The sequence below is a fragment of the Pistacia vera genome, unplaced genomic scaffold (genome assembly GCF_008641045.1).
Source record: "Pistacia vera cultivar Batoury unplaced genomic scaffold, PisVer_v2 Contig1266, whole genome shotgun sequence".
NCBI lineage: Eukaryota > Viridiplantae > Streptophyta > Magnoliopsida > Sapindales > Anacardiaceae > Pistacia > Pistacia vera.
In genome coordinates, this window is record NW_022195321.1 from 205,439 (window position 1) to 218,320 (window position 12,882).

The window sequence follows — 12,882 nt, forward strand, 5'->3', positions numbered from 1 at the left end:
TAACCAGCTTATCAACTTGCCTTTGCAACTCTTTTATCTCCTCCGAATTACATCTATAAGTTGGTTTGTTTGGTAAGGGTGTCCTAGGTAACAAATCAATGTGGTGTTCAATCCCTCTCAATGGTGGTAACCTTGATGGTAGCTCTTCGAGAAAGACATTGAAATTCATGTAGGAAGGGTTGGACTAAAGGATGAATTTCTCTCTCTTGGGTTTCTTTTCTCTTGGCTATGAGTAGTGCTAGGATGAGTTTTTGGTAATTAAAGGGTCTTTTCTACTTGGTTGGCATTTAGAAATAGGCTCTTTTGTGGGTTATTGGTTTTGGGTGGTGTAAATGTGAGAAGTGTTTGTTGGGGTGACACAAGGGATAAGGTGATGGTTTTCTTGTTGAACCTAAAGGTGTAGGTATTCTTTCTCCCATCACGAACAACTTCCCTGTCATATTGCCAATGCCTCCCTAACAACAAGTTGCAAGCATCCATGGTGATCACATCATGTACCGCCTTATCAACATATCTTTTACCTATGGAAAATGGAACTATAGCCTGTTTGGTGACATTTATGGTGCTCTAATTGCTCAACCATTGCAATTTATAAGGATGCTACGGTTTTGGGCGGGAAGGTTTAGTTTTTCAACAAGGGTGGTGGAGGCTACATTAGTATAACTTCCACTATATACTATAACCAAACATACCTTCTCTTTGATGATGCAATGGGTTTGAAACAATTTTTCCCTTTGTTCTTCGGTGGAATAGACTTGTGCATGCAAAACTCTCTTCAAAATTAAGGCATCTCTCGCATCAGCTTCTTCAACAACCTCTTCACAGTAAAGGTAAAGAATTGACATAAAATAAAAAAAAAATGAAAGTGTTCAATCATATTTCTATTGTCACTACCCTTCAATTATGAGGTCAGTGCATATCGTGATCTTAACTTCTTGTTTTCTTTTCATATACTGTAATTCTCATAATCATCTTCTATCAATATTAACATATACTACATGCCAAACACAACTAAGTTATGTTTAGAATCTTGTTTATTTAGTCATTAAAGTGGAGACTTAGGGCAAAGACACTTGCGCATTTAACATTTTGTGTAATGACACCTTTATATTTCTCATTATGGTTCTTGTTGTTGCCGGTCAAATATGTGTCCAAGGCGCAAGTATGTCTTCATCGAAAACACGTCCAACAAATGTGTATGCTTTTTTATTGGCCATCATCATATTCATATTCTACTCTGCGTTTACAGCAGTTGGTACAAACTTTTCTTAGTCTCAACCCTTGAGTGTTATTGCTTTCATAACAAGGTCTCTTTCTTCGATTTCTTTTGTGTCCATTATTGTCCCTCGCTGGATTGTGAATACCTTTTTCATTTTATGGGCTTTAGTGTCTTTTTTTCGGGTGTATCATCATGCTACTTTGATTAAAGAGACTTATAATTGGCTTTTCCAAGAGATCAAAGAGACTTGGCTTTGGAAGAAAATCTATAAGAAGATAAACAGCTTGTAGAGAGGCTAAATAATGTCATATTAGGTGTATAGAGAAACCATATATCTGCGACATTTATAGAGAAACATAAATAAGAATCCAATGATATATATAAATATACATAATATACATACCTATATTACATATGTACATAGGCATATGCATAGGTATACATAGTATACCTAGGTATTATAGATATGTATACATATGTATGTATATCTATACATACCTATACGTATTTTATTTATATATACATTTCATCTATGTATACCTATGTATATTGTATACCTATGTATATTGTATACCTATGTTTATCTATACAGATACCTATGTATATTACATACCATAGGTATACATAGATAAAATATGTGTAGGTATGTATAGATATACATAGGTATACATAAGTATAAATAGGTATACATATATATCTATGTATAGGTATACATAGACATGCCTTATGTACATAGGTATACATATACATACATATTCATATTTCTTTTGTGTATACATAGATATGTATACCTATGTATACGTGTATACAAATATGTATATACATATCTAAACATACCTTTACATAGGTATTTATACCTATATATATATACCATACCTATGTAGATGAAATATGTATATGTATACTTATGTATACCTATGTGTACCTTTATAGGTATACATACATACATACATATATGTACACATATGTATATACATAGATACCTATACATATTTCATCTATGTATATCTATATATACATAGGTATACATAGTATACACTACAACAAATTGGCCTATGATAACATGTAAAAAGTGTTACCTTAGGTAAACGATAGCATTTATAAGCACGATGTTATAGCCCAAGTTACTAAAAAATAGACATTGGTAACACTTTTAGCATGTTATTAATCATTTCAGTAACTGTAACCAAATGTTGTTATTAAGCATATTATAGCAATTATTCATAGTTATGAATGATTTTAAGTAACACTGCATAAATGCTATAAATAAGTTTTTTGTAACATTCTTAACCTATTATAGTTTAGTTTTTTGTAACATTCTCAAAACGTTATAGATAACAAATCTATAACATTTTTACAATGTTGTAGATTGATTTTTCTTAACATTGTTAAAATTCTATAAAAAAGTTCTTAATAACATGTTAAAAGTACTACCAAAGTTTTAAAAAGTGTTGTAGATAGGTATTCATTGCATTTTGTAAATGTTACAAAATTATTTTCCATAACATTTTGAAAGTGCTATCAATGTACCTGTTAGACCATCTCCAACTCATTGCACCAATTTGGTGCAAAACACTGTTCTATCTCCAACCTACAACACCAAATATTGCACCAAAAAGAATATTCTTTTTTTCTTTTATTGTAATAATCAACAATTAATCTATTTCACTCATTATTTTTGTATATATTAATTAAATATTGGGAATGATATTTTTATTAAATAATAATTACTTTTATTGTAATAATAAAAAATTAATTTATTTTACTCATTATTTTTGTATATATTAATTAAATATTGGGAATGATATTTTTATTAAATAATAATTATTTTGAAAATTATACTAATTTAATAGAATTAAGCATTTATTTAATCAAATAAACATTACATTTAATATAGAAAAACATTACATCTAATATAAAATGATACAAAAAAAAAAAACAACAGAATGGTAAAATTCCATATTGATAGTAATTTAATTTTTATTTTGAGTTATTGTAGTTTAATATTTGCATTGAATAAAGTTCTATTTTTAATTTTTCATCATTTTTTAAATTATATCATTATTATAAATAATAATCAAATTAAATTAAATACGAATACTCAAATTTAGTGTGATTTTTGGTGTAAAATTTAATTCCCAAATAACTTAACAAAATCACTCAAAAAAACCAAAAAACCAAAATTAAAAAAAAAAATATATGTTTTTTATTTGTGCTACAGTGCTGTGCCAAATTTGGCACAGCACTGTAGCACTGCGCCAAAATGGCGCAGTGTTTGGCGTGGGTTGGAGTACCAATCCACGCCAATTTGGTGTTTTTTGCGCCATTTTGGCGCGGGTTGGAGATGCCCTTATAGCATATATAAAAATTGTTATAGTTATTACTTTAATAATACAAATTATAGACAATGATACACTAATTTTTCAAAGAACATTTCATTGATGGTGAACCTCCGTATACAAAAAGTTTGCAGAAATATTTATTGTCGGTATGTTGGTATTTTGTACACTTCTCAATTTATACACAAAATATATGCCAAGAAAGGAAATACCATCGTATATAATAAAAGCCTAATTGCATAGAATTAGGGTGATTAATTGTAACATTGATTTGGAAATCAAGCTTCAATAATAGTGTATTAGAATCTAGGCATAACTTCAGCATTCTATATTCCATCATTAATATGGGTTTTGAAATCACCTACCAACATGGATTCCCTGCCCCAAAGAGCACTAGTATCTTCTTCATTTGTCCATTGTAGTGTAATGTCGATTTGGTATCATCTTCTAATGGACTCACTCGAAGAAAAAGATTAGCAGCTTCGTTACGGGTCACAACAGAAATTTCAGTGTTGTCTTCTAACAAAACATTGTTATATATAGAGGATTGATTGTTGGTTAGGTGGGAAACCTACTTGAGTTTGAATTTCTTGTTTCAAGGCAAAAATGGTTGCAGTGGGCAACATGTTGACAATAATAGTCACCTGCCCACGATAGATAAATAGTTTTTTGGGAGTAGCCATGGTGAAATAATAGGTGTGAAGATTATTCAAGATTTGCAAAATAAACTCTAGGGATCGACCAAGAGAAAGATTTGTAAAATATGAACAATAAAAAGAATGAGAAATTTATATTTTTATTCAATCTGGAAAGTTGTTTATATACAATAGAGAGAGTAATCCAAGTGAAAGAGAAAATAATTGATCTTAACCATCAAAACCAACTGGAAACAAACACAATTTTAGCTCAAACTAACCATTTGATCTGTTGCACTTTTGTATTGTCTTACAGCAGGAGAGGCGCCACTACAACAAAATTTTAATTTAAGGTTGAATTCATTTTCATCCCAGAATGGTCATTTTAGGGGAGGAAATTGTAATTTCGTCAAAAAATGCTTAGCACTCAATTTACAACCAACACCAACACCAACAATTGATTTCGCCGGCCATGTGGAGGGAAATCATCCTGGGACGAAATTTATTGTTTTTGGACGAAAAATTTTGTAGCTAAAAAACTTTTTATTCTGGGATGAAAATTGTACAAAATTTGGAAAACTTATTAGTGACGATATATGATTTTATCCTCGATTGTGAAAAATACATTTTAGGGACGAAATTTAGAAAACTTATTAGAGAGGAAATATTATCGGTTCTAGGTAAATGTAAAAACACCCAATTCCTTTTCTATTTCATTTGAAATAAAACCTAGACTTTCTTTCTAGTTTTCAAGCCCTAAAACCCATTTTCTTTTGGTTTTCTCATTCATTTCAATCACGATCGAGTTTATTCCCATTTTTCTCTCTTTCCTTTTGCAATTTCTTCATCTCATCTCGTCAGATCTTCATTTCACGACGGTAGTTGTTCATTTCGCCTCGATAACATCGTGTTTCACTTCGGCAACACCTATGTTTCATCTTCAACAGCACCTTCAGTCGCCATCCAAGGTATAGTTCTTCAATTCATCCTTGTTTCCATCTAATAGTTGATTTTGTTTCTTTGGCTTGAGTGTGAGAGTTGGGCTAGCTGGCATGAGTTGGATTGAGAGCTTGTTTGAGTTTGAGAGTTGTCGTGAGTTTGATCGAGAGCTGGTTTGAGTTTAGGAGCTAGCGTGATGGTTGATTGAGAGCTGGTTTGAGTTTCAAAGATAGAGTGAGTTTGATTAAGAGGTGGTTTGAGTTTGAGAGCTGGCGTGAGTTTGATTAAGAGCTATTATGATGGTTGATTGAGAGTCGGTTTGCGTTAACGATTGTTTTACTGAATGAAAATGACATGGGATCACATCAAAATGATGCTATTATGTTTCTTTTGGAAATGATTTATGACATGGAAATAGAAACTCTCAGTTACAGTTTCAGCAAACAGATTTTATTTGTTATAGATATGAAATTTATTATTGGTTTGATTGTTTTATGATAGGAATTTTTTAAATCTGTTTAACATTTGTGTGTGATAGCAATTTTTGAAATTGCGTGAGTTTATTGTTTTATGGTGGCAGTTTGTAAAACCCCCCTCCAGTCAGGTATCCTCTGAATATCCCTCAATGAGAATCCCGAGGATACATGTCTGGAGAACGAGTTGTATTTAGAAAAAATCTGTATAAGGATAATAATAATAATATCCAAAACATGCATATAAAATATCACGCAGGATCTAAACTTATAATTTACAAACTTTAAGAAATTACACAATCAAAACATATTTATAGGGTGGAAGCTTCCAATTAATTATCAGCAAATCTTATCATTTACATATTTACATCAAGATGATAATAAATCATCTCCCCTCACGTGTAGTCCCACGTCTCTAGCATCCCTCGCTTCTAGTCTACCTGCAAACAATCACTGAAAGGGTGACCGCTAATCGCTCAGTAAGGATGATCCGTTTCATTTATGTACTATTTGATCTTTATTTAAACATATTTATTAACACATCACTTATCTTTACATCTAGGGATACTTCCCCTTTTATTATTAATTCATATGCTTTTCATCATTTTATCTCATGGCTAGGTAAACATCAATGTGTACTCATACAAATAAGTATGTAAACATAGTACACACCGTCACATGTCGTGACATAACATCTAAAATCTTTACAAACTTTAAGAAATTACAAGATCAAAACATATTTATAGGTGGAAGCTTCCAAATGTATTTCACAAATATTTATCATTTACATATTACATCAAGATGATAATAAATCATCTCCCTCACGTGTAGTCCCACTGTCTCTAGCATCCCTCGCTTCTAGTCTACCTGCAAAACAATCACAATGAAAGGGTGACCGCTAATCGCTCAGTAAGGAATGATCCGTTTCATTCTTAATGTACTATTTGATCTTTATTTAAACATATTTATTACCACATCACTTATCTTTTACATCTAGGGATACTCCCCTTTTATTATTAATTCATATCTTTTCATCATTTTATCTCATGGCTAGGTAAACATCAATGTGTACTCATACAATAATATGTAAACATAGTACACACACGTCACATGTCGTGACATAACATCTAAAATCATCTAACATGAGTATAATCATCTCATGATGTAAATAACATCATAACTCATGTAATGCAACTAAATGCATATGAAACATTTAACGTCTAGCCGATCGGACCTTTTTAGCATTTTAAGCACTTCATATCATCTAGCCTCAAATTTCATCTAGAGCTCATATCATCGGGAGGCGTGCTTACGCGTTATTTAGCATCTAAAGCATATATTCATCTTTCCTCAACCGATATACGAGGATATGCTTACGCGTTTTCCATCAGTCTATATGCATCTCTATCATGTCTTTTTGCATCTCTAACATCTTATGGCATGTAATACATATTTTGGTGAGCTTAATACTTTTAATTCATCTATGGATTATCAATCCATTTACATTACCTCTTACTCACATACATCATCTTAAAACATGTATTACATTGCATCTTCATGCCATTTCATAACATTAATCATGCATTGACATCATGACCATGTATATCTTTCAAAGATCATCTAACTAATGGGTAAACATTAGTACATGACATACTTACAATATACATTAATATCAATTCATAATCATAATAATTGATCATGTTAAATCTTAAACTTCAATAACTAGTTTATACTTCAGGCCATTTTCCATCTATTTCTCAAACGAATTGGCCCTGGCATAAACTAAAAGTTACAGGTCGTGTGTCTTAGCTTTCTAATGCTTCAAAATCATCTCATTTCGATTTTTATAACTCAAGTTATGGTCGAAATACTAAAGCAGGGTTAACAAAACCCCTAAGCCCACCAAATCCGAATTTTTCATATTAACTATGCCACTCAATTCCTATTGACATTAACCAATAGGTTAACTTATAGATCAAATAAACCTCCCCTTAATAGCCTTTAACATCTTAAAATGAGTTAAAATCTCATTTCCATAATCATCCATTATTGCTATAACATTGTAAGCTAATGCAAACAACACATCAACACTTCTAATAGCAACCATTCAACACCATGTGGCCTCCAATACTACAATTTTTGCCACAATCAGTATCCACACTTCATTTTCTTCAATCAAACATAACAACTCATAAAACATAAAGAGCAATAACTTCATGTATAATGAATTCAAGGCAATAAGTAGAATAAATGAGTTCAACTACACTTGCCATCAACTAATTCTATGCCTTAAAGCCTTAATTTAAGGTTTCATAAAAATCTACAAACCCTAGCATAAACCCTAAAGTCATGGGAGGTTCTTCCTTACCTTTTTAAAGACTTCCTCCAACAAATCCTTTGCCTTTGACTTCTTTTACACCTTAATCCTACATATATAACATTATACCTCAACATCTACCTCAAATCTTCAAATCACATCAAAACTAAAGTTTTTAATCCTTACCTTAAACCCTTCAAATTGAAGATCCAAGGCTCCTATCTTGTTCTCCTTGAAAAATTATGCAAAACTCCTTGAAAACCTAGAGAAAGAAAGCTTGTTTCATGGAAGATTTGAGAGAAAATGGAAGAAATGTTGAAGAAAGGCTCTCTCCTTTGGCTTGAACGAATTTCATCTCATTTATAGGAAAATATTTCATTTATTTTCCAAAATTATGCAATTGGCCCAATTATTTTAATTGTATAACTCATAAGTCCTTAATTCTTCATATAAGGGCATTTTGGTCATTTCACACTAGACATAATTATTACTTAATTAATGCCATTAAATGCAATGAAGCCTACTCATCCTTGACTTTTTCAATGCTTATCCATAAGCAAAATAACCATTTTGCCCCTAAGCCTCTCTATGGATAATTGATCATACCGTTCCAAATGAATTGACTATTTTGCCCTTAGTTAGATTTTATGCTTTTTAATATAAAATTAACATCTAAAGGACTATTTTGAGTTAGGAACATACCTTTGATATCTTGGGTATTACACAATTCTTGTGAGTTACTAAATACACCCAACTCAATAGGTTTTGAAGTTTTCAGTGAGTTCACAAACAAATAATATCATCTATGCATTGAATGAAATAATTTGATCATTGAAAATTAACATAACTTACATACATTAATTATAGCAATTGTAATTCCACACTGATCCTCGGTGACGGTTTGACCTCCATTTCACATACCCGACTTTTTCAGTTCTGTCCGACGACTTTTTAGCTCACACGACCCATTTTGGGGCCTGCCCACCTTTTGTAGTCTTTGGTTAGGTGAGTTCTTAATCTTTATTTTCCATACTTGTTTGTCTCTAAATTTAGTTGATGTGATTATTTTGGTAAATGGTTATATTTTTGTCACCTTATAGTTATTAAATCATATATATGACTTGATGAAGGAAAAAAAATTGTCAAAAAAATATGTGGAAGGAGTAAGATCTTTTTTTTAAATTCATGGAGAACAACTTAGGTGGGGAATGTGATATTAGATGTCCATGTACAAATTGTCTGAATTTGTACATCCAAAGGAAAATGTTGTTTGCGATCACATGCTTATTTGAGGGATAGATACCAACTACACTAGATGGATCTATCATGGCAAACACTTTAATTTTGATATTGGTTCTCCTTCTCATCCTAATGGTTGTGATGATGAGGACTATCATGGAGCACCTAATAATGAGGAAGAGGATGATGAGATCCAGGAGATGTTAAATGACTTTGAGAATTTAAAAGATCATTGTATGAGAAATGGTCCTCGTGGCGATGTTCATGGTGAGACAGCAAGGCATTCATATATGAGTTTTGAAAAGTTGTTGAAGGAAGCTCAACAAGAGTTGTATCCGGGTTGTTCAAATTTCACAACATTGTCATTCATAGTAAAGTTGCTTCATTTGAAGGTGTATAACAAATGGAGCAACAAATCATTTGACATGTTGCTTGATTTACTTAAACAAGTAAAACCAATTGGTGAGAAACTTCCAAAATCTTATTACAAAGCAAAAAACAAGTGAAACCAATTTGTGAGAAACTTTCAAAGATGATGGACTTCTGAGACATCCAGCTGATTCTCAAGTATGGAAAGATTTAGATAGGGATTTCCCATGGTTTGCACAAGACTATCGAAATGTACGTCTTGGCCTAGCAACCAATGGATTCAATCCATTTGGAAGTATGAGTAATTCTTATAGCACCGTTGTGTTTGCTAACTATGATTGACATTGTTTAACCTAATTTGATGTTCATATTGAATGTCCTAAAATGCATAATGAAATGATAGAATTGAAGGAAAATAATTTATCAGATGACAAACCATTATTGCAGATGAAATTGTGATCAAGTGCTTGGAACTCGATCAGGATATATTAAGGGTCTTGGTTATGGTCCAAAGCCTTTAAAAAAAAAAAAAAAAACAGGACCAATGTTCAAATTAAGAGACTTGTAGATGCTCTTAAAGAATTTGAAGATAGATTTAGAGAATTAGAGGAGAGAAATCTCAAAATTAAGAGAAAGTAGATGAACTAACCTCACACTTAGAACGACAACAAAAGATGTTTGAGATGTGGCTTGTCATTGAAAATCATCCACCTACTTCTTGAAGGTAAAAATCATTGGCAATATGTCTCCCTAATGTTTTATGTTAACTTTATCTTACAAACTTTAGACAAATATATAGTTGAGTAATTGGATGTGTTTATGATACATGTATAGATATATAATATTTTGTTATTACTTGATTGTTTATTGATGTGTAGTAGTATCAATTTGACATTAATTAATATTTTTTACTTAGTTAAAAAGATGTTTCATATGAATTTTTTGACTTTGAGAATCAATACATTTGTTAATTTTCAATCAAGAACAAATTCTCATCGTAATTCATCATAAAAGAAAGGACAAAATATTTTATCTCCAAATCTTGACACCATCAAAGATGAAATTTTTGTCCCCAGTTCACCACACAGACAAGAACGAAAACATTTATCCCAATTATCGACCCAATTAGGGATGAAATTTTTCGTCCCCAATTGCGCTTTTTTTTTTGGATGAAACAGTATTGTTCAAGACGAATAGTTATTCTTTTGTGGACAAAAAATTTCGTCACAAATTGCGCTTTTTTTGGGATGAAACAGTATTACTCAGGACGAATAATTATTCTTTTGTGGACAAAAAATTTCATCACAAATTAAATAATCTTTAATGACAAAACCGTATTTCGTCTCCAATGACGTGGCTTTGGGGATGATTTGTTTTTTCGTGGGCATTACCCTTTGGTGACGCGGCTTTGGTTACGATTTGGCCTGTAGTCCAACATTACTTTTTAGGACGAATTTTTCACTTTTTGTGACGAAAATTTTTGTCACCTTTTTTTAAACTTTTTGTAGTGCGCCTTTTTCTAGTTTTGTGAGGGAAAGTTCAAACACTAACACTTTCCAGTAACTAGTTCAGGTAGACAGTCCATGTAGTTGACCAACACTTATGATCTCAATCATTCAAATTTACACAAACTAATGAATGTTAAGCCGTACGATCAGACTTTGTTTCTATTGAATAAACTCAAGTTGAATGAAGAAGACAAACCCTGAAGCTTAGATTAGATCCAGAAAACACTCTGATTTAGAACATAACAAGTTCATCAGAAACGACGGCGTTCAACTAATGAAACTAACAGATCATAACAACTTTGTAGGTCCATTAACTTTCAACAACATTATTGAACTGAAGAACTAACTCTGTTACTTTTCAACAACTGGCAATTTCACCTTCTAGTATGATAACTCGGCTGAAATTATATATGATTGTAGAATAATGATAAAAATTTTGCATTTCAAGCTATGACACAAGTAGAAATAAATCCTTAGCTATGACACAAGTAGAAATAAATCCTTATGTAGGAATGTTCACATCATTTCTTCCATGATTACAGTAATCATATGCAAGTAAACCGCATATAAAGTAGCTTATATAAATTCGTGATAACAAGGCAACTAAAGCACATACTTCTTTTCATTATTTAAAAATGTACTAAACCATTACTAAAAAACAAGACATGCAACATCCCTAGTTAGTAAACACGGGTACGGTAAAAAAAAGGTATGAGAATTTTACAGGTATGATACGACAAATAGTAAAAAATACATTTGTAAAAATTTGGATACGAAAAAAATATGATACGGGTATATAAGTGTTTAATACGGTACATTGTCAATAATGCATTTTAAAAAATATGGCAATTAAGGGACCCTTTTATTAGCATATTAACAAAAAAATCCATGGTTTAATTTTTTATAAAGAATTAAATCATGACAATGCCTCTAGTCAGGGGTGGGTGTTACTTTCTCAAATATTCTTTTGAAAAGAAAAAATAATTAAAATGGTAAAAAAATATATGGACTTAAAATTGTGATTAAATTATGGTTGAGCGGCTTGAGCCTCTGTATTCTTGTTAATTTGTTTAATTTTCTGATGGCTAAAAATGAAACGGGGAATAGAGTTGGGACACGTGGATGAATGGTCAAATTGACAGTGATAATGTGTTGATTCCATCCCATCATCCCGCCAACACGTTAACACCATTGGCTTTTTAAATTGGATATTATTTCCAAGTGTATGAATGAGATTGGTGCATGAAGGAGCATTTTATTAATTAATTTATGGAAATAAAAGAGGCGGGAGAAAATAACTCGTCTGTAAGCTGAACACATAAAGACCATTGAAGTGATTGATATGACAACAATTACACTACCCAGAAGAAGTACGAAGCAGCATTTATTAACATTTTTCTTCAAAAATACTGATAATTCGCTAATTATTCAGTTACACCGATAACATACGGAAATTCATGAATTATGTGATTGAACGTATAATTCGCATATAAAACACGAATTTACTAACTAGGGCAACATCCATATCATACGATTTACTTGCATATATGTTAGCTGATCATAACAATGATGCACTAATAAATAGTCACCCAACATCTTTTATATCCATAAAATCTAATACTTAGATGATTAGAAAATTAACAAGGAAAAATAGTTAATACTTTTCAATCATTCATAAAATTCTAACAACAAAAAACATCATGCATACCATTTGCCATTCCCGATTATGTTTTAACAAAAAAGTACTCTTGCATTTTCGCAACCCGCGGTTACATTAATACAAAAGACATCTTCAATTCTCATGTATTTTCTCAAGGATGATAACACATATATTGTAAATTCAA